The 25,687-nt window shown below is 42.6% G+C and overlaps 1 protein-coding gene across 1 annotated transcript in view; it reads left to right on the top strand.

Moving 5' to 3' along the window:
• Nucleotides 1-634: 634 nt before the first annotated feature.
• Nucleotides 635-25,687, top strand: part of POT1 (protection of telomeres 1) — a 168,064-nt gene continuing 143,011 nt past the window's right edge. The window contains exons 1-2 of the mRNA XM_048836897.2: nt 635-738; nt 20,028-20,300. The gene's annotated coding sequence lies outside the window, so the exon portion shown is untranslated. The remainder of the gene's footprint in view (nt 739-20,027; nt 20,301-25,687) is intronic.

The following is a 25,687-nucleotide window of genomic DNA, read 5'->3' as shown; positions in this document are numbered from 1 at the left end:
ATTATATTGAGGTAGAAGTGTATTACTATATTTTAGCGATTATTTCCATATTTTAAATGTATGGATTATCAGTTATCAATACCTTCATATCCATTGCTATTTATCAATTTGTCCTTTCAGATAGTGGTTTTAAGTCATTAATAAATACTTATAAATTTGGACTGATATCCTATTTTAAATTATTCTTTTCAGTGGACTTGGATATGGACTGGCTGCTTATAGTAACCAGGAAAGGGCAGGTAGTCACGCCTGTACAGAAACAGCATCTCTCGCATACTCCCCTCGGTGTGCATGCCACCAGGGGTCGCCGGGGAAGTGGGTTTCTTTTTTACACCTTGCTTCGACATGACACTGGAGTCAGCAGGTGGAAGAAAGATGCTGAGCCCCCTCCCTCCTTCAGCCCCGCCCCCTCTGTGTCTGCCCCGTGTGCTGCTCCCGGCCCGCTTTCGTCCACGCGTGGGAACAGCGAGTGCAACAAGTCAAGGCGGCGCTCGGGCAACAGCAACCGCTTGCCCACTGTTGTTACTGCGCATGCTCCAGGTGCTCGGGAATGAGGGGCACCGTTTCCAAAGTTATTCTTGCACATGCTCAAAGCCCTCAGGAGTTACGGGCCGCCGCTTCCACGGTTGTTACCGCACATGCTCAGAGCGCGGAGGCATGTGCAATAACAGCAATGCAATGGGGAGCTGAGTCTGAAACTGATACGTGCAGCCCTCTTGGCTCTGTGCCCCACGACAGGTACCTGCCCGCCTGCTGAGAGGACGTGGCGTGGGGAGGGGGATAATGGGGCAGGTGAGGGACTGCCAGGGGTAGTGATGGTGGGTTCACCACCCAGTGCAGGGGGACGGGTGGCTCGTGCAGCCTCGCTGTGCACCGCCCTGTGGGGATTGGGGCAAGATGGCGAGAGGCAGGTCCAGTTGCCTCCTCTGAGCCTCTCTCCTCATCGGCCTGGTTGTCTCTCCCTGGAGGGGGGCTGCTGGACCCTTTCCTTCCGCGCTTTTCAGTGGGCACCTCTGACACACTTTATCTGGTCTCTGGTCTCCAGCGTGAAAACGCTTCTTCCCCCGAACTTCCTCGCTGCAAAGAGAGCTGTGCACTCTTGTGAATGGGACTGAAATTGACCACTGCCCTGGGCTGTTGTAACGGTTCTGACCAACACAGCCCTCAAGTGTCTCTCTCTAGGTCCTGGTATCATTGGTTGGTATCTGCACGGACAAAGAGCGTAAAATACATGCTTCTCATTGTGCACTTGTGGTTATTTATTTTCTCACTGAGTGATTCTTGTTTTAGAGAGGCAAAGGCTTAAATCCAGGCTTTTTGCAGTCCTGGGTTCTCAGCAACAGGTATACTTCGCATCCTGAAAGGATCCGTCCAGCATCATCGTTTGATTTTGAGATCCATTCATGTCACAGTTTATGTGTGTCTTTCAGTAATGATCATTTTACAGAATGAGATCTTGTTTGTTCTGAGTAGACATTAAAGATCCCATAGAACTTTTTGTAGCTTAGCTCATGCACACACTGATGTGTAGCTTGCCAGTGAGTTAATATCCTCCCATCCCAGAACTGTATAGGTGCTATATGACTAGAAAATATTTTTTAAATTCTTTTGAATGAGTGGCATTAGATAAATGCAAAAATCTATTCAGAACTTTCCATGTCAAATGATAACATGGGGTTAAAATATGGTTTCTTCTAGAAAACAATAAATATAAGGGAATTTTCATTGTCATTATTTTGTGAAAAGGTCTCTGTATGGTTGCTGTTATTAGAATAAGAATGTCCTAAGCCCCATGACTAGATATGGGCTTGAAGTGCTAGAGAAGCAGCTCACTAAGCCTTTGTGGTTATAAGACCATGAGATCCTTATGTTGCCCTTGAGCCAGTTACCCTGCACACTGATATCCTACAGTGATATTCATCAAAAACTTAAATTTATAGGCACCAATATATCAAGCAAAAACAAAACAAACAAACCACAGTTATCTTTATGCATATGAGTCGTCCAATGGGACTATTTACATGCATAAAGTTAAACATCTGTGTAACTATTTGCAGGATCAGGTCTGTAATCTGTTTTGTGCTTGCTCTATTTGTTTTTACATGAAAACTGTAGTTTAAAAACATCAATTATATATTGTTAAAGTGGCATACTTCATGCAGGTATTTAAAGCTTTCAGCTTGTCCCAATTTTTGCTGAAATATAACCAGAAATTATATTGGCGAGACCTCTAGCAGCCAAATGCTGATGTACTTGGTTTTGCTGTTGTCCTCATTCTTCACAACATCTTGATGAGAATTCTTCCAGAAGTTCTGTAGTCTGCTTTCTGGTTTGAGGACTCTCCTCTTGTATCTGCCTCTGTCTAGTTTTCTGATAAATGTGAAGTCCGCTCCCATCTCTGTCTGTTAGAGTCTTCTGACTATTGGACTGTGTGGAATCTAGAACCACCACGAATGAAGCATCAATGTGATTTCTATATTAATTAATTTGATTTAATTTTAAGGTCCTTAATGTCTTCATAGACTCTTCTGTTCTCTCTTCTCTGGGTATAGGAGGCCTGCTTTACTCCTTATTCACCACTCAGCTGCTACGAGGTTTCTCTGCTCTTCTACCCCTTCACCAATCTCTTTCCTCCTCTTTTATGAGTTGTTGGATTAAAAATTGCTTCAGACAAGAGGCTACAAAGTTTGCAGAGACTCTCCTATTAAGTAGAGCTGATCTAGCCTGAAGTGAAGTGAAAAAAACTCTGGTGGCTGTCATTCAGTTAAGGATGGCAATAGCTGAATATTAGGAAACTGCTAATATTTAGCAGTGGTATTGGACAAATTAGTGCTAAAATGTATTTGGGATTTTTAGATCTTTGCAATCAGAAGCTCTATGCTTCATGAAAACAATTTCACTACATGTAATTCCATGTCTACACTAGCACTTATGTCAGCCAAACTTTTGTTGCTCAGGGGTGTGAAATGCATAATGCGGGTACACGAGTGGTTACAGCGGCACAGCTGTATAGGTACCGCTGCAAGCTTGTAAGTGTAGAAATGGCCTAAGATTTCCTCCTCCGCTCCCCTCCTGTCAGTAGCATGTTCTGGCTAACTTTACACCTAGATAGAAGAGTAGAACGAGCTTTTAACACAAATTATTTTCTTGAATTTGTTCAAATGGCAAGAAAGAGCTTGCTGTAGTTGTGGAGAATTTTATTTTGCTTGGTTTTTTTTCAGTCTCTTTCTGTGTCTGACTAGTTCAGGGATCGGCAACCTTTGGCATGCAGCCTGTCAGGGAAAGCTGCTCGCGGGCCTGGATGGTTTGTTTACCTGCAGCGTCTGCAGGTTCGGCTGATCGCAGCTCCCACTAGCCACAGTTTGCTGTTCCAGGCCAATGGGGGCTGCGGGAAGCGGCATGGGCTGAGGGATGTGCTGGCCGCCACTTCCTACAGCCCTCATTAGCCTGGAACAGCGAACCGTGGCCAGTGGGAGCTGCGATCGGCCAAACCTGCAGATGCTGCAGGTAAACAAACTGTTTCGGCCCGCCAGGCCCTGACAGGCCGCGTGCCAAAGGTTGCCGATCCCTGGACTAGATAGTGATAATAGAATAATAGAATAAGGGAGAGCCAATATTAAAATTTGGAAAATTTGCAGGATAAGGTTTGTATTGTGTATAGTCATCTACTGTCAGTTCCTTTTCCCATTGCATTTTGCAGTGTGATCTAAAAAGTGATCAAATTTGTCTTCAGTGTTTATGGTTCTGTTATTCCTTTTGGGGGCCCAATCCTGCAAAGATTTACACATCTGCTTAAGAATGAAACTGGTTTGTCAGTCTTTGCTGGATAGGGGCCCAAGGAAATAACAACCATAAACAGGATTACATAGAACCAGACATGGAAGACATATCTGATGGGCCTACTGAGTGTGTAAAGTTAAGCATATAGAGAAGTGTTTGTAGGATCAAGGTTTTGGTTTGTTATATGGATTCCTCTCTTTCCCCTGCAACTCCCAGACCTGAAGAAGAGCTCTGCGTAGTTTGAAAGCTTGTCTCTCTCACCAACAGAAGTTGGTTCAGTAAAACATATTACCTCACCCACCTTTTCCCGCTAACATCCTGAGACTGACATGGCTACAACACTCTGTACCCCCATTATATGTTGTTGTTTTAGTAGGCACAGAGTTTAGACTTTAACTATTGGTTCTTTTTTCCTTTCTTAAAGTTTAATACTATTTGTTTATTTATTTAAAAACACCTGTTCCTCTGTAGTTCTCAAAGAGGATTTACCAGTGATTCATCTCCAGTGGATTGTTTCTAAATTCTGATTTAGGTCACATGCAAAAATCCATTTGGTCTCCACTATCTGACAAAGCTACTGCATACTTTGCTCAAGAAGGGCAGTGATTGGACTTGCATATCTAGACTGAAGTATACTGGCAGAGTCATTTGGGTAAGTTTGTATAGCATCTACCCTCACTTTATTTATTTGGCTGAAGCCATTGCTATTAGACCTTCATTTTCCCAATTACTAAATAACCCAAAAAAGGAAAAGTTAAAAATAACCAAATGTAGAAATGTATTCAGCAAGTTTTTGGTAGTCAGAATGTGTGTGTGATTCCCAGCTGTAATAGGAGGTCAAATGTATCTTTGTCAGTACGAGTAAGAGAGACAATTTGCATTGCTAAAATGTTTACTTAGGGTTTAACTTATTGTGTACTGGTAGCTGTGGTAGAACATAGTCCCTGTGCAAGAACTGTTTTTTATACTGAGTTTGCTACCTACATGTTTGTACTGAAACCTTTTAAAAATTATAACCTATTACCACACTAATTACTAACTAGGATACAGCTTTTTCATGCTGTTGAAAGAAGCATGGAAGAACAGTAATGGATTGTCTTGACACAAACAATAGTTGTCTTTCTGGCTCAGTTTAATTTCCTTTTTGTCCTATCTCATAGTCATGTTGTGCTTGCTTTCAGGTCAATGTTACTGTATTGTTTATGTCCAGGCAGTATTAAGCCATAACTTGCTAATGAAGTTGAGAGTTGTGGTACAGATGTGGGGAGCCACATGAAAGACCCCCTAAGCTTATTTTTACCAGTTTAGGTTAAAAACTTTCCCAAGGCACAAACTTTGCCTTGTCCTTGAACAGTATGCTGCCACCACCAAGTGATCTGGACAAAGAACAGGGAAAGGACCACTTTGAGTTCCTATTTCCTCAGAATATCCCCCAAGCCCTTACACCCCATTTCCTGGGGAGGCCTGAGACTAAACAAGATGAAAACAAACCAACCTTGGATTTTTAAGACCCAAATAACCCAATCAGATTCTTAAAAAACAGAACTTTATTAGAAGAACCAAAAAAAGATAAGAGAACAACTCTGTAAGATCAGAATGGAAGATAATCTTACAGGCAGTCAGATTCAAAACACAGAGAATCCCTCTAGGCAAAACTTTAAGTTACAAAAAGACACAAAAACAGGAATACACATTTCCTCCAGCACAGCGAATTTTCACAAGCCAAAACAAAGAAAACCTAACATATTTTCTAGCTGGATTACTTACTAACTTTACAGGAGTTGGAGGGCTTGCATCCTTGATCTGTTCCCGGCAAAGGTATCACACAGACAGACAAAAGCCTCCCCCACCCTCCAGATTTGAAAGTATCTTAATCCCTCATTGGTCATTTTGGATCAGGTGCCAGCCAGGTTACCCGAGTTCCTTAACCCTTTACAGGTAAAAGAACTTTGCCTCTGGTCAGGAGGGATTTTATAGCACTGTATACAGAAAGGTGGTTACCCTTCCCTTTATGTTTATGACAATAGTCTTAATGGTTCTAGATAAAGGGATGATAAAAACTAATCTGAGTTTTATTTCTAGAGTATACTTTGCACATATAGATTAAATCTTAATTTTGTATTTGTATCTTAATGGGAGTCCAGATATGTAGCAAACTAAAGTTCTAAGTCTTTTTATGTGGAAAGTGTCTGAACATTTTGACATCCATTACATTTTAAGGCAAAATCAAGTATTTTGTATTCCAGTATTCAAGACATACTACAGTGCATTCCAGTTAGGACAAATGATTATAAAGGGCATAAAGTTATAGGGGACAAAAGACTTCCCGTATGGTTTTCAATACATTTCCATCAATTATTGGCATGTTTTGGCTATTTATGACCATTATTATTGTTCTCAAGAAGGGAGGAAGCAAAGAAAATGGGGAAAAATTATTAATATAAATAAGGGAAAACGAGAGACTTATTTGTGTGCAGGTTGCTTATATCCCTTCTTTAAGAAAATTCAGTATATTATGAACATAAGAACTGCCATACTGGGTCAGACCATGGTCTCTTTAGACAGAATCCTGTCTTCTGACAGTGGCCAGTGCCAGATGCTTCAGAAGGAATGAACACAACAGGGCATTCTGAGTGATCCATCCCCTGTAGTCCAATCCCAGTTTTTGGCAGTCAGAGGTTAGGGACACCTGGAGCATGGAGTTGCATCCCTGACCACCCTGGCTAACTGCCATCGATGAACCTATCTTCAATGAACATTGCAGTCAATTTTGGATTTAATTATCATGAGTAATTGCGTATCATCTTCAAATTTTGCCTCCTCACTGTTCACCCTTTTTCGAGATCATTTATGAATATGTTGACTAGCACAGGTTCCAGTACAGATCTTTGGGAGACCCTGCTATTTCTCTTTCTCCTTTGTGAAAACTGACCATTTATTCATATTCTCTGTCTTTTAACTAGTTACTGATCCATAAGAGGATCTTCCCTTTTATCCCATGACTGTTTAATTTTATTAAGAGTCTTTGGTGAGAGACCTTGTCAAAGGCTTTCTGAAAGTAGAACTACACTGTTTCAACTGTATCACCCTTGTTCATGTGTTTATTAAAACCCATAAAGAATTCTAATAGATTGGTGAGGTATGATTTCCCTTTACAGAAGTTGTGTTGACTCATCCTTAACAGATCACATTCCTCTATGCGTTTGATTATTTTGTTCTTTACTATAGTTTTTCAGTTTCCTTGGGACGGATGTTAGGCTTACTAACATGTAGTTGTCAGGATCACCTCTGGAGCCTTTTTTATAATCAGCATTACATTATCTACCCTACAGTCATCTGGTATAAAGCCTGAGGTAAGCAATAGGTTATGTACCACATTTAGTAATGTTGCGATTTCATACTTGTGTTCCTTCAGAACTCATCTGCTCCTGGTGATTTATTGTTTAATTTATCAATTTGCTCCCTAATCTCCTTCACTGACACCTCAATCTGGGACAGTTCCTCATATTTGCCACCTAAAAAGAATGGCTCGAGTGTGGGGATCTCCTCCACATCCTCTCCAATGAAGATTGAGGCAAATAATTCATTTAGCTTCACTGCAATGGCCTGGTCTTCTGTGAATGATCCTTTAGCACCTCAATAGTCCAGTGGTCCAACTCACTGTTTGGCAGGCTTCTGTTTCTGATGTTTTGTTTTTTTTAAAGCTTTTATATTTTTGACTTTTGCTAGTTGCTCTTCAAATTCTTTCCTCCCTTGCCTTATTACTCTTTTACACTTGACTTACCAGAGTGTATGCTCCTTTCTATTTTCCTCACTAGGATTTGACTTCCAGTTTTTAAAGAATGCCTTTTTACCTCAACAGCCTCTTTTACCTGGCAGTTTAGCAATGGTGGATCATTTGTTGTTAGAGCCCATCCTCCTCCTTTCCGAAAGAAAAGTAGCCAAAAGACTGATGCTGAAATGAAACCAACCCTAAAATCTTAATTGCATATACATTTAAATTCATGCTTACTGCAAAAATAAAGGGGGAAAAAATAGACACATAACATTCCTAGACAGGATTTTGAGCTGTTTTTAATCCATCCACATTTGCTCCAACTTCTTGGTTACACAGAGTACAATAATTTTCTGCTAGCTCTTTTCTGATTAATATGGACAATAGAATTAGCAGGTGCATCAAGTACAAATATGTCAGGACATACCTGGTTGCTTTATGTTAAAAGTATACCTAGAGATGAATACACAAAAAAAGAAGCTTACAAGAAGTGGAAGCATGGACAAATGACCAGGGAGGAGTAAAAAATATTGCTCAGGCTTGCAGGAGTGAAATGAGGAAGGCCAAATCACCCCTGCAGTTGCAGCTAGCAAGAGATGTTAAGAGTAACAAGAATGTTTGTTACAGTAGCAGGTATGTTAGCAACAAGAAGAAGGTCAGGGAAAGCGTGAACCCCTTACTGAATGGGGGAGGCAACCTAGTGACAGAGGATGTGGAAAAAGCTAATGTACTCAATGCTTTTTTTGCCTCTGTCTTCACGAACAAGGTCAGCTCCCAGAATACTGCACTGGGCAGCACAGTATGTCAAGGAGATGGCCAGCCCTCTGTGGAGAAAGAAGTGGTTCAGGACTATTTAGAAAAGCTGGATGAGCACAAGTCCATGGGGTCAGATGCGCTGCATCCGAGGGTGTTAAAGGAGTTAGCGGATGTGATTGCAGAGCCATTGGCTGTTATCTTTGAAAACTCATAGTGATCAGGGGAGGTCCTGGATGACTGGAAAAAGGCTAATGTAGTGCCCATCTTTAAAAAAGGGAAGAAGGAGGATTCGGGGAACTACAGGCCAATCAGCCTCACCTCAGTCCCTGGAAAAATCATGGAGCAGGTCCTCAAGGAATCAATTCTGAAGCACTTAGAGGAGAGGAAAGTGATCAGGAACAGTCAGCATGGATTCACCATGGGCAAGTCATGCCTGACTAATCTAATTGCCTTCTATGACAAGATAACTGGCTCTGTGGATGAGGGGAAAGCAGTGGACATGTTGTCCCTTGACTTTAGCAAAGCTTTCAACACGGTCTCCCACAGTATTCTTGCCAGCATGTTAAAGAAGTATGGGCTGGATGAATGGACTATAAGGTGGATAGAAAGCTGGCTAGATCATCGGGCTCAACGGGTAGTGATCAATGGCTCCATGTCTAGTTGGCAGCCGGTATCAAGCGGAGTGCCCCAAGGGTCGGTCCTGGGGCCAGTTTTGTTCAATATCTTCATTATTGATCTGGAGGATGGCGTGGATTGCACCCTCAGCGAGTTTGCAGATGACACTAAACTGGGAGGAGAGGTAGATACCCTGGAGGGTAGGGATAGGATACAGAGCGCCCTAGGCAAATTAGAGGATTGGGCCAAAAGAAATCTCATGAGGTTCAACAAGGACAATTGCAGAGTCCTGCACTTGGGACGGAAGAATCCCATGCACTGCTACAGACTGGGGATCGAGTGGCTAGGAAGCAGTTCCGCAGAAAAGGACCTAGGGGTTACAGTGGACAAGAACCTGGATATGAGTCAACAGTGTGCCCTTGTTGCCAAGAAGGCTAACGGCATTTTGGGCTGTATAAGTGGGAGCATTGCCAGCAGATTGAGGGATGTGATCATTCCCCCTATTCAGCATTGGTGAGGCCTCATCTGGAGTAGGGTGTCCAGTTTTGGGCCCCACACTACAAGAAGGATGTGGAAAAATTGGAAAGAGTCCAGCCATAGGGCAACAAAAATGATTAGGGGGCTGGAGCACATGATTTATGAGCAGAAGCTGAGGGAACTGGAATTGTTTAGTCTGAAGAAGAGAAGAATGAGGGGGGATTTGATAGCTGCTTTCAACTACCTGAAAGGGGGTTCCAAAGAGGATGGATCTAGACTGTTCTCAGTGGTAGCAGATGGCAGAACAAGGAGTAATGGTCTCAAGTTGCAGTGGGGGAGGTTTAGGTTGGATATTAGGAAAAACTTTTTCACTGGGAGGGTAGTGAAGCACTGAATGGGTTACCTCCGGAGGTGGTGGAATCTCCTTCCTTAGAGGTTTTTAAGGCCTAGCTTGACAAAGCCCTGGCTGGGATGATTTAGTTGGGGATCGGTCCTGCTTTGAGCAGGGGGTTGGACTACATGACCTCCTGAGGTCCCTTCCAACCCTGATATTCTGTGATTCTATGAATACAGTGATACCTTCATTAAAGGTCACATCCAGTAAGCAAACCCCTGTTTTAAATGTTCACACTGAATTATTCCTAACATTTCCATTGCAGTATTTATGACCACATAAATATAGGGATAAACAATGATTTGCAAAGTCCCCACTTGCTGGTGAGAGGAATCGGGCTAAGGGCAAGTCTACACTACAGAGCTACACCGATGCAGCTGCGCTGTTTTAGCACGTCTCGTGAAGACACATTATGCTGATGGAAAAGGAGTACTAGTGGCACCTTAGAGACTAACCAATTTATTTGAGCATAAGCTTGAGCTGTAGCTCTCGAAAGCTTATGCTCAAATAAATTGGTTAGTCTCTAAGGTGCCACTAGTACTCCTTTTCTTTTTGCGAATACAGATTAACACAGCTGCTACTCTGAAACCTGTCATTATGCTGATGGAAAAGCACTCTTCTATCAGCATAATTACTCCACCATGGTGACAAGTAGAAGCTATGTCAGAGGGAAAGCGTCTCCCACCAACATAGCACGGGTGTGGACAGCACGAAACATGCATCATTCGGGAGGTGTTCACACGCCTGAGCAACGTACGTTAGATCGACTTAACCGATAGTGTAGACCTGCCCTAGGAGTTGCTTCCCCTCTGGACCTGCTGCCTGCCATAGAGTTTCTCTCCTGCTTTCACTGTTGGAATCGCAGATGAGGGCAGTCTGTGAGTTGCAGAACATGAATGGGATGTGTTCCCCATTCCAGATGAACAAATCCTAAAGTGGTTGTGTTTGCTTTGGTTAGGCCGAAGGCTGATCCTTTTTTTAAGACCATCCCTAATAGGCAGCTGCTTTGCTAGGCCCCTGGGTGGTGATTAAGACAGTTTTCATTGTGTTTGAATGGACATTAATTTTTCCCAACAATAAGGATAAACTGTAGTCAAACTTTGCTGTACAGTTCTGTCGTGAGAATTCAAATCCTATTGATGGCCAGGAGTTGAAAAATTTGTCAGACACCTACTAGCCATTGTGGGAGAGTTTGGGGTAGGATGCAGCAGCAGATGTCATTCATAAAAGTTCAGGCCAACACTCAGAAAATGAGTTTCCTTCTCCACTTAAACCCAAATATCTGTTGCTGGAGACTGGAAGGTTGCTCTGATTTCTTCTAGAGTGTTGTCCCTGGACTCTATTGGGGGCTTCATTTTTTATATCTGCCATTGGCTATTAAGGTTACTAATAAATATCAATCCCTCTTTTTCCATCCTCCTGGCACTTTCTAACTACTGGAAGGATGAGATTTTTTTTTTTTTTTTTACCCTCTGGGCCTGCCAACTCAGAGCTTCCTGTTAGTGGTTGTTTTTGTGGTTGCTGCTGGGGTGGATGTGTGTGTGAGTGTGAGAGAGAGAGAGAGAGATGCCTGCTACTCTCCTTATACCTTTCCCTACCTTCCTGTCTACCACCCAGGAAGAATTCTATGATGCTCCACCTACCTCTATTACAGTCACTTTAAGTCCTCTTTTCCTATGAATAGCTCCGTCTACCCCGCTCATAGACTTCTCAAATAGCAGAGTGAAATTGACATGATCCTTGCCAGCCTTGTTATTGCCAGCAGTTCTGAACATCAGCAGAGAAATTTGGCAGACTTTGTCAGTTTCACTTTGTTGCTCTTTGGGAAAGCTCTGAACACCAGGGACAGTACAATGTGGCCCAAAGTAATTTTGTTAAGGACTGACAGCATGCTTAGCCCTGAGGGGACTGCAATCAAATACTCAACTGTAATAAAATTAAAATGATCTGCACAGCCAAAGAACTTCAGAGAGTTTTTGTTGCCTATCCCTGTAGGAAACTAACTAATGCAAGTTAGTTCATATGCATGCCAAAGCCATAAGAAAAACCTCTAAAAGAAAGCTACGATGTGAGCTATTTATCTTTCACACTGCACTTCAGTCATTGTTCAGGTATCACAGGAGTACATAACCTCTTGTATTGATTTACCAGTCTCTGACAATCTGAATTGTGAGGTGTGTGCAGAACAGGCCTTGGCCTCACCCCGCAGTGTAGACCAGGGCTTAGTTTCCTAAATCCATGTTCAGGTTCGTGCATGATTTTTCAGAACTGTAGAGCACCCAGCACTTGTATTGGACTCAGTAGGACTAAATGTAGATTTAATACTCTAACTTTAGGGTCTGATTTTTTAAAATCTTGGTCTGTTTGTGTAAAGTTGGGCTCTGAAGTCCACATTAGACACCCAATGCAAAATCCTGGTCCCACTGAAGTCAATAGGAGTTTTGCTGTTGACTTCAATAAATGATATGAGAGTATATAGATCCTAATGGTTTCTTTGGAGCTTCTCTGGTCTACAGGCATTATTTAAATGCAGATGACTGACCCCCACTGTAATAGCTACATTACAAGCATTAGTCTGTTATTCAAGTCCTTTTTAATATGTAGCTCATTGATACAGAAGACAAATTGGCCAAGAGGCCAAAAGTTAGCTGGCATATGCCAGCTAAGGACTTTTCTAAACGAAATAGACTAATATTGTTGGAAAAACTTAATACACAAAAGTAGACCTCTTTTAATTAAGAGATCAAACATTGAGCTGTTTTGCTTTGGCCCTTCAGACAGAGCCTGATTGCAGTCTTTACTCTGATAAAATTTCCATTGAGGCCAAGGCGAATTTTGCTGGAGCAAGGACTGCTGGACTAGACTCACAGGATTTGAGAAGAGCACTCAAAAGGGACTGAACTAAAAGGAGATCAGATATCTACTTTGATATAGGGACATATTTTCTGCTACCATTACCAATCCACTGATTTGCAGTTTTTGAATAATCTCTGTTTTTTGGTTTTATTCTATTGTAGGTTAGTTTTGAATGCAGTATAACAAATGTCATATCTAGAATTTCCTTTAGGGAACCATGTTTAAAGGGCACTCACATATTACTTTAGGGCTTATTACCGAAGCACATAATTTCCAAGTAGGTCCTTTTTCCCTCATGCCCACGTACAAACTGGAGGCTTTCAGTTGCAACCTCCACCAAATTTTTCTGCTGTTGTATACTGCCATCATTTAAAGGTTTCAGATTGTACAGTAAGGGCAAACACTGAACAGATGTGACATTAAAATAGCTGAGAAGTTTTTAGAAATAGCTTGTTGCGAACATGTGGCAGATGCTTCCTGTTATTTAAGGAGCTAGTAACCTACTAAAAATCTTTAACTTTATACATTGGACATGTGAAAGCAGGTCTAAAAAGTGGACTTGTTAGCATCTTAAGTCCCTTTCCCTACTTTTTACGAAACAGCTAAATATTTTAAGAAATATGGACTGCAATTTGAAAAAAAGTTACTCTTATAACTACTAACAAAAGTAATCCATTCAAAATTACAAAGTCATGAACATTTCAGCTTTGATGGTCTCCATTAGAGAAGCTAGAAAGAAGACAAAAGGAAAACTCATTCATAAAATGTTTGATATTTTAAACAATATATTGTTTGCATAACCTGCCACATTGATGAATTCAAGGTATCTTATTTGTCTATACTTTTAAAGTTGAAATTTATGAATTGTTCAAAAGTCTTTATATATACTCCATACAAATACTTTAATTTCCCCCCAAATCCCGTCCTCACTTTAGTTTGCCCACAACAGCTACAGCAGGCTTAATAGCAAGTTTCCCTGTGTAAGCACTAACATTTGGCTTACGAGTTCGTTAGCAGCTGCTCATCTGTACCAGTAGCTAACATTACAATAAATAAAGAGTTGTGCAATTGAAATGGAAGTAGAAGCAAGCTCTATCTATATTTGTACAGCACCTAGCATAAACAGGGCACTGTTCCATGACTAGGGCATCTTCAGGACTATGGTAACACACCCTACACTGGAATAGAGCACATGGAGACTGAATATTCTTCAGGCTAGACCTTCGATTTTAGGATTTATTTCCCTTATCACTATGGCAAAGCCTGAGTTAATGTCTTAGGTGTAATTAAAAATTAAGCTTTTCTTTTTATTGAGATTTTGAAACCTGAATAAGGGATGGATGAATCAAGAGTGGGGGGATTAGATAGGTTCACTTGAGAATTGTCAGCATGTTAATTTTTTATTTTATATATTGTATTCATATCCAGCAGTTTCAGAATGCTCTTATAAAAAGAACTTAAACAGACCTGAACCTCTTCATATTTAAGTGGCATGGCTATCAATTAGTCCGTTTTTTCTGCTCACTTTATAGAAGCCTAACAGAAACCACTTACCACAAAATCTCCAGAACACATCACCATCTCCCCTTGTGATGAGATTCAGTCAGATCTCAGCAGCTAGGCCTAGGACAAGGTTGAACAGTAAATCCGTATATGTCTTTCTACTCTGAAGTAATGGTGATAGAGGTTACATTGTACTACTCTAGGGTCCATATTCAGATTAGACACTAAACCAAACTCTTAACCATCCACATACATCCTATGCATTTTTATTTTTTTAAACACAAAAAAGTTTTATCTGGACAGGAATCAGTATGTATATTTACATTCTGTCCATTTAGTCTCCCACTGAAGTTTCTATTAGGTAGCCTTCATTAACAGTCTTCAGTTTGTTGTGTAATCATACCATGCATTAATAGTTACTGCATTTTAGTATGCGGGTCTGGGAGCAAATGGAATGCTTTAAGGTTTATTAGGATGAAAGGTACCATTTTTAATAAAGCTCAGATCCACGACACTAGTATCAGTGGATTATAAAAGACAAATGAGCATGCATGCTAAACTGGTGACAACAGAGACACTAACAAAGGAATTTTCCTTGCTTTTATAACAGAGCTAGTTATACCTAAATGTGAGATTTTGCACATAGCAGAGTTTGATGTGGGTTTTGCTGTTGTTGTTTTAAAAGGAGTAACCCTCTTCCTTTTTAGAATAAAGTTTTAGTCACTTGACTGGTAAGAGACAACACTATCTATTCAGTCATTTTCTCCCCTTCTGCACCAGAAATCAACATAGCTCTTCTACTTGCTGTCTTTGAGGGTAAGGATCAGTAGTCCCAGCACTATAGTTTAAGGAAATGGAGTGGCTAGCTAGCTGAATCCAGACACTGTGGCTCCTAAAATGAAGTGTGTTCTTTTTTCCCCCTTCAACCAACAAGATTGTGGAATAGAATTTGTTAAACATTGCTCAATCTATTAGAACAAGTTTAAAAATAGAGCCTAAAAACAACTGTAGGCTATGCCTTTATATGCATGTGAATTTGTTCCAGCATATCACCCTGGAATGGTAACCACTGAGAAGTAGTTTTAAAATTGAACTACAAATGCAAACAGTACATATTAGTGAAATAAACAAAATGATCTTTTGGAAGTGAAAAACTTTCACCAAAATAATTGCTGATTTGAGATTTAATGAGAAGATTTTTAAGTGGCAAATACCACTATTTTAACTAGGTTTAAGTTACCACTCTAAGGCTGTCCCTGCACTACAGACCTTACAGAGGTACAGCTGTACTGTTACAGCTGTGCCACTGTAAGGTCTCCCGTGTAGCTGTTCTATGCTGCTGGAGAGAGCTCTCCTGCTGGCATAATTAAATCACCCCAACAAGCAGTGGTAGCTATGTCTCCTGCCCACATAGCACTGTTCACACTGGTACTTTTGTTAATGAAACTTATGTTGATCAAGGGTGTATTTTTTCCACACCCCTACTGGCAATTGTGCTAGTGTAGACAAAGCCTAAGGCCCTGTTTACAATAAAGTAAGTCAACTGAAGGTATGAAGTTATGCACATACATTAAAAGGTGTTAAATCCTTGAGTGGATCTTTCACTCAGGAATAAAGTAGTTTTAGTTCAGGACACTGTACTCCTGAGAGCATACACAGCTTTAACATCCTTTATGTGCTGACTTCACACCTTCAGGAAAGTTAAGGCAAATCAATTGAATGTCCCCACACAGATAAACCTTAAGAGCCTGAGCAGCTTTGTCTGGTAAAGTCCCAGTTATTGTGCCAGGAATTGTTTAGAACTGTGCTTATGTAGACACTGGGGTAAAATAGGTCTGGCTCACAATACAAGTCAGCATGGCACCTATAGTTCAGTGTGTAACTGTTTAAACCACTATAGTTCTCTAGTTTGAGATAGGGTCTAGAAGCTTGGTTCCTTGCCTTTAGATGATCTGTGAGAGTGAAAGTGTCTTGCCTAGACACCACTAGCTAAACAAAATGAAAGCTGCACAGCTGTCCTTAAATTGGGGCACAGCTCCTTTTTGGGGGAATAGGTTCTGACTTGAGAGCCCAGAATTAGACAGCAGCCCTTTAGTAAGGTGGAAGAGAAAATTGGAAGAGAAAGCAAAATTGTCTCAAAGTGAGCTAGTTTTAAGGGGGGTTGGGGTGGGGAAGAGAAGAGGGATATCTACCAATCAAATGAATGAGATGCCATGTTTAGGATAAAAAATCCTTGACACACACTAGAATGCATCAGGATTTTGATCTACTGATGTCTGCTCTGCTATTCATCCTAGTTCAGAGACAGCATTCAGCATTCAGCATAAAGTTTGCATTTAATACCTGAACAGCCACTTACATTTCCCTCCTTAACACAAAATATGAACCCAGGCCCCTTCAACAGGTAATACATTAGAGCCACACAGTTTGACAAATTTTATCCACTGTTCAGTTCGAGTAACTTAAAGTTACTCTTTTACTGAAGTTTCTAAAATAAAATTTTATTGAAATATTCCTAAAACACTATAAATTATGGTATGTTCACATTATAATTTAAGCATTGACACGTGATAAAATGCTTCCAAAATGGGCAAATGTTTGGATTTTCTACCAATATTGGTTTTGGTCATGCAGATACTGTAAAGGAGAGAGAGGTGCAAACAGCTTTAGTAGGGCAGAGAAGCTCTGTCATTACCGTATGGAAGCCTCCCCAACTCCAAAAATATACTGAACCCCCTGCACACCAGTGACTGACTGTCTATCTCCTGCAGAGCGCTGGAGCTAGCTGAGATCTGGGAGCAGTTTACAACCTTTTGCTCAAGTCTCTTCTCACTTAACCCATACCTAGAATTCTGAGATACCTCTCCACATACTTCTCTGAAGGCTGTTGTTTTGCAGTATCATGGTTTATGCTGTCTCTATTCTGGAAGGGTCTCCCTCCGTTAAGCGCAGCATCATGGGAACAGGCACAAGAAATTCACTGAACTCCCTTTGTGGAAGGGTCAAAAAAAGTGGGAGGGGAAGAAGTGTCAAGTATAGATGCACAAGAGCAGGAGGCAGCAATGTTTTGTTTTATGTAGCAAGCTAACAATAGGCAGATTTCTTACACAGAAACTTAGTCATTATACATGGAACCCTGGTGTAAACTTATCAAGCATTAAGAAATAAACCATGCTGAAGGAGTTATTGCAGGAGTTAGGGATGCACATTTGATCATGTCAGAATGCTTAAAACTACAATAAGACAACATATTAAACTTTCCTAGATTCTTCCGCCGCTGCTAACAGGTTGAATCTGCTAAACGGTATCACTTCTAAGATGTGATACAACGGTGAAGATGTTTTGCTCTCAATAAACACAAGAAAACCAGCTACTGAAATTAGATTAGGTTCGAGCATATGCCAAAATATTCCTGGGGCCCAGTGTATCCAATGTGTCAATCACATGAGTCAGAGCCTCAACAGTGGGTCTTTATACTCAGACAAAATGCTCACACCAACATAAGCAACATCTTTCTAACCCAATTCCAGATACCTCCAATGGAACATTCTAGTATCTTGCCTAATGGCAGAAAACACACAAGAGGAACAATTACAGTTAAGTGGTACTTCAACTCTGGACAGAAGGCTCATAATCCAGTTGTTGCAGTTATCTCTGGAACAGGTCACCTCTACCTATCATGTCTTTAAGACACTGTGGGGGAGGTAACAGATCTTATTCAGAGATCTGAGAAAATACACAAAGTATCAGATTATCTTTCCCCTCTGGGTTTTTACTATCCATTCTTCTTTCAGTTTTGAAGAGTTGAGCAGCTAGCTGCTCCTCACTTCAGCAGGTGCAGGTAATCCCCAAAATTCAATTTTATTCACTACTTGCTTGCAGTGTAACCATCCGGTTTCAAACCAAGATAGTACCACAGTTAAGTCAACAACCCATTCCTCCATTAGCCTGGTTCTTCCATTTTTTTGTTGGAAGGAGTTGTATTCAGTTTAGCCTACAGTTAAACAATCAACTGAAGGTTTCTATAATACAAAGCCACACTATAAAATTGCTATTTTGAATAAGGCTACTACATCCGAGCTATGACCTATATTAAACTAAAAATATTAACAATGCTCAACTCCAGATGAATATTTTGATTTTTTGAGCATTTAAGGCTTCATTTTCTACCTTCTCCCTCCCCTCTGCCCTCCCTCAAGTTCTAGAGGCCACTCCGTCCAAGTCACCATTACTTCAGAGGAGCTGTACCACTAAAGTTTCCTCAGCCAACAGTGCGCCCAGGACTCTTTATGCTATATAGTACAGAAAAGTTAGTGGACCCTTGTGTCTGTCATACTCTCATCTTTCTCCACTCATCTACCCCTGGCTACCCCTCTACAAGGGCTGGATGGAGAGAAGGAAGTAGTGCTGTGCAGGCAACACTGCCTATCATAATGGAATGGGATAGGTCTACATACAGCAGAACCCTCAGCTCCAACATGAAATCCAAGGGGCACCAGCTAGTCCTAAGTGCACCTCATTCACCAAATAAAGTTTTCTTTAATGTGAAGTGACTGAATACAAGAGGTACAATTCCAATTTAAGGGGACTGAGGGCAAGTCTACACTACACTGATGCAGCTGTGCCACTGTAGCGCATCTGGTAAAGACATGCTATGCTGACAGGAGAGTGCTCTCCGGTTGGCATAATTACTCCACCTCAGCAAGAAGTGGAAGCCGCAATAGCACCAGTGTGGACAGTGCAAAAGGCATATTTCTGGGGGCGAAGGGGGTGAAGAGAGCTTTGTTACACTCCTGAGCAATGCAAGTTAGATAGACTTATGCAGTAGTGGAGGCGTGCCCTGAGTTATTTAGTCTAAAAGGGATAGTCTCTACTCTGAAAGTGAACAAATTCCTTTATCTGGCCCTCTTTTCCTCTGTCCTGTTGCCCTTTTTGTAAGGCTCTGCTTGTGCCTCGCTACTTTTCCGCTTTCCCCACTCCTAGCTTGTGCCAAGGTTGCTCATATGGGCTCTACACGTCTCTTGTGGCATAAATACCAAAGCACCACAGTCAATAGATGTAAGTATATTTGTTTTCACTGTGCTTCTATGACAATGTAAGATATGCACTGTGGGTAAGAACAGCACAGGCATGCTCCGCTGTTTTGGTGGCAGGGACAGGGAGAGAGGAATAGTAAAGTTGCTGTGATTATGGATCAAATCTTTGTAGATCCAGATAGACCAACAACTCCACTAGCTTCAAATATCTAAATTAAGCAAGTATGCTTTTGTAAATGTAATCATGTTTATAGAATAAAATATTTTGGATATGTATATAATAAATCATTTCCTTCAGTCCGTATCATTGCCAGACATTCAGCTGTCATACTGCATCTTTTCATAAGAAAATGAAACCAAACAATTGGCTAGGCAGCAGTTCTGCAGAAAAGGACCTAGGGTTACAGTGGACGAGAAGCTGGACATGAGTCAACAGTGTGCCCTTGTTCCCAAGAAGGCTAATGGCATTTTGGGATGTATAAGTAGGGGCATTGCCAGCAGATCGAGGGACATGATCATTTCCCTCTATTAGACATTGGTGAGGCCTCATCTGGAGTACTGTGTCCGGTTTTGGGCCCCACACTACAAGAAGGATGTGGAAAAATTGGAAAGAGTCCAGTGGAGGGCAACAAAAATTATTAGGGGACTGGAACAGCAGAGAGGCTAACAGAGGGAGTTTGCCTGGGAAGAGCCCACTGAGGCTTACATCTTGCCGGCTTCTCTGAGTAGTTACTACAACTCCTGAGGAAGCTCTTAGAAGGAAGGTAATATGGATGGGGAGTGTTCAGCTGTTGTGACCTGCACTGGATGTGCCATGTTTGTCTTTCTTCCACAGGACAGAAGCGACTTTGTCTGTACAAAGTGCAAGCTGGTCTCCATATTGGAAGAGAAGGGTCAAGGTCTGGAGCAACAGGTATTGACCCTATGTTGCATAAGAGAAACTGAAGATTTCCTGGACAGATGTCAGGATATGCTTCTACAGACACAACGTTCTGAAGATTCAGAGCAGGCTGCACTGTGGGAACAGAAGGACGGTGAAGAAATTTGGCAGCATGTGACCTCCAGAAGAAGAAAGGGGAGCGTCCATGTACCAGCAACGCAGATACAGGTAAGTAACCGTTTTCATGTTCTCTCCACAGGTACTAATGCGGAGAGTGGACTAAATGATACATCTGAGGGAAGGGAACAGAAGGAGACTCCGCCGATTGGAAGGCATGAGATGCACTGTTCTAGGGTTGGGGGTTCCACGACCACCGCTTCCAAGAGAAGGAGGCGGGTGGTTGTCGTCGGGGACTCTCTCCTCAGGGGGACTGAGTCATCTATCTGCCGCCCTGACCGGGAAAACCGAGAAGTCTGCTGCTTGCCAGGAGCTAGGATTCACGATGTGACGGAGAGACTGCCGAGACTCATCAAGCCCTCAGATCGCTACCCCTTCCTGCTTCTCCATGTGGGCACCCATGATACTGCCAAGAATGACCTTGAGTGGATCACTGCCGACTACGTGGCTCTGGGAAGAAGGATAAAGGAGTTTGAGGCGCAAGTAGTCGTCTCATCCATCCTCCCCGTGGAAGGAAAAGGGCTGGATAGAGACCGTCGAATTGTGGAAATCAACGAATGGCTACGCAGGTGGTGTCGGAGAGATGGCTTTGGATTCTTTGGCCATGGAATGGTGTTCCAAGAAGGAGGAGTGCTAGTCAGAGACGGGCTCCACCTAACGAAGAGAGGGAAGAGCATCTTCGCAAGCAGGCTGGCTAACCTAGTGAGGAGGGCTTTAAACTAGGTTCACCGGGGGAAGGAGACAAAAGCCCTGAGGTAAGTGGGGAAGTGGGATACCGGGAGGAAGCACGAGCAGGAGCGTGCAAGAGGGCAGGACTCCTGCCTCATACTGAGAATGAGGGGCGATCAGCAGGTTATCTCAAGTGCTTATATACAAATGCACAAAGCCTTGGAAACAAGCAGGAAGAACTGGAGGTCCTGGTGATGTCAAGGAATTATGACGTGATTGGAATAACAGAGACTTGGTGGGATAACTCACATGACTGGAGTACTGTCATGGATGGATATAAACTGTTCAGGAAGGACAGGCAGGGCAGAAAAGGTGGGGGAGTTGCATTGTATGTAAGAAAGCAGTATGACTGCTCAGAGCTCAAGTATGAAACTGCAGAAAAATCTGAGAGTTTCTCTGGATTAAGTTTACAAGAGTGAGCAACAAGGATGATGTCGTGGTCGGAGTCTGCTATAGACCACCGGACCAGGGGGATGAGGTGGATGAGGCTTTCTTCTGGCAACTCATGGAAGTTACTAGATCGCAGGCCGTGGTTCTCATGGGAGACTTCAATCACCCTGATATCTGCTGGGAGAGCAACACAGCGGTGCACAGACAATCCAGGAAGTTTTTGGAAAGTGTAGGGGACAATTTCCTGGTGCAAGTGCTGGAGGAACCAACTAGGGGCAGAGCTCTTCTTGACCTCCTGCTCACAAACCGGGAAGAATTAGTAGGGGAAGCAAAAGTGGATGGGAACCTGGGAGGCAGTGACCATGAGATGGTCGAGTTCAGGATCCTGACACAGGGAAGAAAGGAGAGCAGCAGAATACGGACCTGGACTTCAGAAAAGCAGACTTTGACTCCCTCAGGGAACTGATGGGCAGGATCCCCTGGGAGAATAACATGAGGGGGAAAAGAGTCCAGGAGAGTTGGCTGTATTTTAAAGAATCCTTATTGAGGTTACAGGGACAAACCATCCCGATGTGTAGAAAGAATAGTAAATATGGCAGGCGACCAGCTTGGCTTAAAAGTGAAATCCTTGCTGATCTTAACCACAAAAAAGAAGCTTACAAGAAGTGGAAGATTGGAGAAATGACCAGGGAAGAGTATAAAAATATTGCTCGGGGATGCAGGAGTGAAATCAGGAAGGCCAAATCACAGCTGGAGTTGCAGCTTGCAAGAGATGTTAAGAGTAACAAGAAGGGCTTCTTCAGGTATGTTAGCAACAAGAAGAAAGTCAAGGAAAGCGTGGGCCCCTTACTGAATGAGGGAGGCAACCTAGTGACAGAGGATGTGGAAAAAGCTAATGTACTCAATACTTTTTTTGCCTCTGTCTTCACGAACAAGGTCAGCTCCCAGAATACTGCACTGGGCAGCACAGCATGGGGAGGAGGTGACCAGCTCTCTGTGGAGAAAGAAGTGGTTCAGGACAATTTAGAAAAGCTGGATGAACACAAGTCCCTGGGGCCGGATGCACTGCATCTGAGGGTGCTAAAGGAGTTGGCGGATGTGATTGCAGAGCCATTGGCCATTATCTTTGAAAACTCATGGCGATCAGGGGAGGTCCCGGATGACTGGAAGAAGGCTAATGTAGTGCCCATCTTTAAAAAAGGGAAGAAGGAGGATTCGGGGAACTACAGGCCAGTCAGCCTCACCTCAGTCCCTGGAAAAATCATGGAGCAGGTCCTCAAGGAATCAATTCTGAAGCACTTAGAGGAGAGGAAAGTGATCAGGAACAGTCAGCATGGATTCAACAAGGGCAAGTCATGCCTGACTAATCTAATTGCCTTCTATGACAAGATAACTGGCTCTGTGGATGAGGGGAAAGCAGTGGACATGTTGTCCCTTGACTTTAGCAAAGCTTTCAACATGGTCTCCCACAGTATTCTTGCCAGCAAGTTAAAGAAGTATGGGCTGGATGAATGGACTATAAGGCGGATAGAAAGTTGGCTAGATTGTCGGGCTCAACAGGTAGTGATCAATGGCTCCATGTCTAGTTGGCAGCCGGTATCAAGTGGAGTGCCCCAAGGGTCGGTCCTCAGGACTGTTTTGTTCAATATCTTCAGAAATGATCTGGAGGATGGTGTGGATTGCACCCTCAGCAAGTTTGCAGATGACACTAAACTGGGAGCAGAGGTGAATACACTGGAGGATAGGGATAGGATACAGAGGGCCCTAGACAAATTAGAGGATTGGGCCAAAAGAAATCTGATGAGGTTCAACAAGGACAAGTGCAGAGTCCTGCACTTAGGAGGGAAGAATCCCATGCACCGCTACAGACTAGGGACCGAATGGTTCGGCAGCAGTTCTGCAGAAAAGGATCTAGGGTTACTGTAGACGAGAAGCTGGATGAGAGTCGACAGTGTGCCCTTGTTGCCAAGAAGGCCAATGGCATTTTGGGATGTATAAGTAAGGGCTTTGCCAGCAGATCGAGGGACGTGATCATTCCCCTCTATTCGACTTTGGTGAGGCCTCATCTGTAGAACTGTGTCCAGTTTTGGGCCCCACACTACAAGAAGGATATGGAAAAATTGGAAAGAGTCCAGCGGAGGGCAACAAAAAGGATTAGGGGACTGGAACACATGACTTATGAGGAGAGACGGAGGGAACTGGGATTGTTTAGTCTGCGGAAGAGAAGAATGAGGGGGGATTTGATAGCTGCTTTCAACTACCTGAAAGGGGGTTCCAAAGAGGATGGATCTAGACTGTTCTCAGTGGTAGCAGACGACAGAACAAGGAGTAATGGTCTCAAGCTTTTGGTTGGATATTAGGAAAAACTTTTTCACTAGGAGAGTGGTGAAACACTGGAATGCGTTACTTAGGGAGGTGGTGGAATCTCCTTCCTTAGAAGTTTTTAAGGTCAGGCTTGACAAAGCCCTGGCTGGGATGATTTAGTTGGGGATTGGTCCTGCTTTGAACAGGGGGTTGGACTGGATGACCTCCTGAGGTCCCTTCCAACCCTGGTATTCTATGATTCTATGAATACAGAAGTTAATCCCGGAGATGCTGTTTTAACAATAAATTAAGTTTGACAGTCCAAGTTCTTAAACCTTTGAGCCTCAAATAATTAAGTTAGCCATCTATATTTCAGTGTCTAATCTCTGAATTTCTGTTTTAAATTTCCTACATGTAATTCAAAGGGGGGAAAAAAAAAGAGAGACAACACTATTTGATGTTGAATAGAAAGGAGGCCCCTCTCCTTTAGCGAAGTTATTTGCAACTATGCAAAACTACTCAAGGTACCTCTCAAAGTAGCTCGGATGCCAGTCACTCTAGGGCTACATGTCAGGCTCAGGGGCTGTAACTGGGACCACATTTAGTTATGTAACTAGACTCCAACTCCCCCATGTGACTTACAGATCAGATAAGCATTGATTTGTGCAAGTTGGTAGCAAATATTTATTTGCAGTACTATTTTTAATGCGACAGTACACAACCTCCAGGATAAGAGGTCAGACAATGCATTTTTGAGCTCCCCTTCCTCACTCACTATTGTCTGGAAAGACAAGTAGAAGCAAATAGAATATAAATGAACAATTTAAGAGGGATAACACATTAGTCCCTCTATGGAGAAACCATAGAATCCTCTAGTTTTAAATTTCCTAATTCTTCGTTCAGTCTAGTTTTAAGTATGGCATCTTTAAAAGACTATCAGGATTACATAACATTTCCAGGGAAGATTTTTACTATTCATATATAAGCAAATCCCCAAGAGTTAATACACTGGTGCAATTGCAATACTTCAAATCATAGATTTGTTCTGTATATCTGTGGTCTGAACTACCTGTTATTTAACTGCATCATGTTCTCTGAGTGAGAGGCTGTTCCACTGAAAAAGCGGATATCACCCCAAAAAATATTAGTCAATTTTCATGACTGGTCAATCCTATGAAGCACCTTCAGCATTTTTCCTAGTAAGCCACCTCTGCAAATTGGTCCAATGTTGAGAGGGAGCATGCAACAGCTCACAAAAATGAGTATATTTGCAAACTGTACAGAGGTGGACTCGGATAGTTAAGTATCTTACTAAGATGAAGAGACACCAACAAGCACTACCACAAGAAATCTAACCAACAAAGGAGTTGCTCTTACAAGTGAAATAAGGAGAGTCAAAGACAGGATTGCAAATGTGACCTAATTTAGATAGCAGCAATCAGACACCTTACAACCTTGTCCGGGAATTGTGAAAAACATTACTCTCCGCCCCCATACTGGCAGCTGGGGCAGGGAGAGGAGGAACAAGAACTTTCTTCTGCAGCAGCTAAGCTCAATGCAGAGAAGAGGGGGAGGAGGAATGAACTTGCCCCAGAAGGAGCTGCCACATCCTGGAGGTGGGGAATGGGACGAGAAGCGAGAACCATCCTCCGCAGCATCAGATACACCCTTCTGCAGACGGGTAATAGGGAAGGGAAATAAAAATCCACCCAGACTCTCCAGCCTGAGGGGGGAAGGAAGCGCGGACTCTCCCCAGCAGCAGCCGCTGTCTTCACCAGCTTGGTCTGCAGCCAGACAACCCCACAAAAATGCAACATGGTCACATGACCTGCGGCGGACTCCCATCCCTCTCCAGGGAGACCCTGTGCCATCTTGTACTGATGCAGTTACAAATACAGGCGCAGGCTGGCCCTCTCCCCTAGCTTATCTCCTCAGTCTCAGCACTGCTTGGGTGATGGTTGTCAGGGCCTTCTCGTTCCTCTTCCATGAGCGTGACTCAGTCTCCGCGCCCTCAC

Source organism: Caretta caretta, chromosome 1 (assembly GCF_965140235.1).
Source record: "Caretta caretta isolate rCarCar2 chromosome 1, rCarCar1.hap1, whole genome shotgun sequence".
NCBI lineage: Eukaryota > Metazoa > Chordata > Testudines > Cheloniidae > Caretta > Caretta caretta.
Note: the sequence above shows the minus strand (reverse complement) of the source record. Positions and strands in the feature narration are given on the sequence as shown.